Source organism: Octopus bimaculoides, chromosome 3 (assembly GCF_001194135.2).
Source record: "Octopus bimaculoides isolate UCB-OBI-ISO-001 chromosome 3, ASM119413v2, whole genome shotgun sequence".
NCBI lineage: Eukaryota > Metazoa > Mollusca > Cephalopoda > Octopoda > Octopodidae > Octopus > Octopus bimaculoides.
The window spans coordinates 17,331,507-17,334,322 of record NC_068983.1 but is presented as its reverse complement, the minus strand read 5'-3'; positions in this window follow the sequence as shown (position 1 = coordinate 17,334,322).

Here is a 2,816-nt window from a genome sequence, read left to right as displayed (position 1 = left end):
TATATATATATATATATATATATATATATATATTCTTTTATTCTTTTACTTGTTTCAGTCATTTGACTCTGGTCATGCTGGAGCACCATTTTGAAGGGTTTTAGTCAAACAAATTGACCCCTGGACTGATTTTTTAAAGCCTAGTACTTATTCTATCAGTCTCTTTTACCCAACTGCTAAGCTACTGGGATGTAAACACACCAACATCCGTCTGTAAGCGGTGATGGTGGGGGGACACAAACACAAAGAGACACACACACACACACACCAACACACACATATATATATATATATATATATATGATGGGCTTCTTTCAGTTTCTGTCTACCTAATCCACTCACAAGGCTTTGGTCGACCCAAGGCTATAGTAGCAGACACTTGCCCAAGGTGCCACATAGTGGGACCGAATCCAGAACCATATGTGGTTGGGAAGCAAACATCTTACCACACAGCCATTATGTGTGTGTGTTGTGTTAGGTGTGTTACTGTCATACAAATGATATCATTCATTTCCAATCTTCTGCGAAGAATATGTCTAGCCATGCGAAAATGTTACTTTGCTTGTAAACAGGCAAGGGTTGGCTGAAGGAAAAGCATCCAGCCATTGAAAATCAGCTTCAATGAATTTCATTTGACTCGTTTAAGCATGGAAAAGTGGACTTTACAAAATGACGATGATGTTAACTTTAACATCTGTACCATCTTCACTAAATAGGTAGTTTGGGTTTCCTCAAAAATCTCTTTTTATATATTTGCCAGTATATCAATGTAATTGATTTTGTTTTATCCCATCAAAACATACAGCCTTCTGTCTAGATTAGAAATCAATATATCTGAAAAACAATGTTGATAGTCAAGAAAATTTTCGACTGTCTTTTTTGATCAATCTAATCAATACTTAGAATGTTGCCAAATTTTCTATAGACTAGACTGAAGCTTCACCCGTGGCAGCCAGCAGTGGTTTATTTAACCCAGATAGGTTCCTCATTTCTACCGACTTCAGAGTTGGAGGTGATGTAAGGAAATGATGCGTCCATTATAGTAAGTTTTTTCAATTCTGGAGTTCTTTACAGATTGTCATATTAACGAAATGTACTTTAGTTGTTACAACAAGATTACTTTTATCATTAAATGAGCCTTAGCTAGGGTAATGATTCCTTCAATTCTGGAACCAGTGTAATTGTCCGAATACAACAGGAAGAAACCCGACGGACTCACTCTTCGCATTTGAACTAAACAGAGATGCTTTGTAGGAAATTCCAGCATTTGCGACTTTACCTTTTATTCTTTTTTTTCCTCCATCACAACTCTTTGATACTGCGTTTGGAGGTGAGGCTTACTGCGTCAGTAGCCAAATAAAATAAGTCACTGAAATTCCAGCAATTACTTTTTCTCCTTACGGTTTTTGGGATGTTGGAGAGTAAGTACTGAACTGATGACAAGAGAGGTTTATGGCTTCGTTAGAATCCCATTTCATTGAAGTATCAGATGAAACTTGGGAAGGTGTCTTGCTAATCCAATGCCTCAGGCTTGCAATTGCTGTAGTAATGTCATTAAGTGTTTTGCGTTGTCACAAGTTCTTTTAAATGGAGAATACTAGCGCCCTCTGGCGCAATATATGAATGTGCACGTTCTTATTTTGTTCATTTGCTGATTTCTTTTTTTTTTTTTCACTCTTTATTTAAAACTATTTTCCAGCTGTTTACTTTTGTAAATTGGGTTATTTTTCTCGCCATTGAAAACTAAATTGCAAATGTTCCCCTTAGAGAAAGAGAAATGTTAATCTTTCAAACATATCTCGAGAAATCACTGTTGAAGACAGAAAAAAAATTAGGGAAGAAAAAGTAATTAATAAAAAAACATTAATTGATTAAATTTTTAATAATATTTCTAAAATCAAAAGTACCATAAATATCATTTTGTTTCTGAGAGTAAGGGTTTAACAGTTTCTTGAAATGCTAGTGAAAATGCGATATCAATTAATTTTTACCGATTACAAAATTAGTTTAGATAAAGGGAAGCAACCTTAAAAGAAATTCAAGGGACATTACTTTGAAATTACTATTTCTAAAAACAGATTTGTAACAAACGTTTATTATTGGTAGAAATTACGAAGTGACTCAAGGGCCAAGAATTTCGTATAATTGATCCTCTAGAAAAGGCAGTCAAATTTCCTAGAATAACACCGTCCTATCCTCAAAATAGGTGTGGTGGGATACATTGGATAATGCTCAGCTACAAATAATTTGTGGGGTTAGATAAGGTTGGGATGGTTGCCCTTAGAATATCTTTGATCATAGGTCCGTTTGATCTGAGTTAACTTAGGGTTACAGTAAAAGTAGCAACTAAAAAAATAATACTAATTTTTTTCATTAATTTGTATATTAATTATACAACTCAATTCTGTTGAACGTCTTATGTTTGGTAGCAAGCTGCAAGTTACAGTAAAAAGAAAAGAAGTCAGCAGAGGAGTGGCTGTGTGACGCAGGAGTGGGTGTATGGCGCAGAAGTGGCTGTGTCTGGCGCAGGACTGGCTGTGTAGTAAGTAGCTTGCTTACCAACCACATGGTTCCGGGTTCAGTCCCACTGCATGGCACCTTGGGCAAGTGTCTTCTACTATAGCCTCGGGCCGACCAAAGTTACTTACCACACAGCCACTCCTACGCCTAATTTGTGAACTTTTTTGTTTTAAGAATGGATTAAATATTTGCTAGGTCATATAATAGAGTGTGAGATGGAAGTACATGGAAGGTGGTTCTACTTGTAAAATATAAACACATTTTGCGATATCGATTATTAAGTTCAAACATCATAG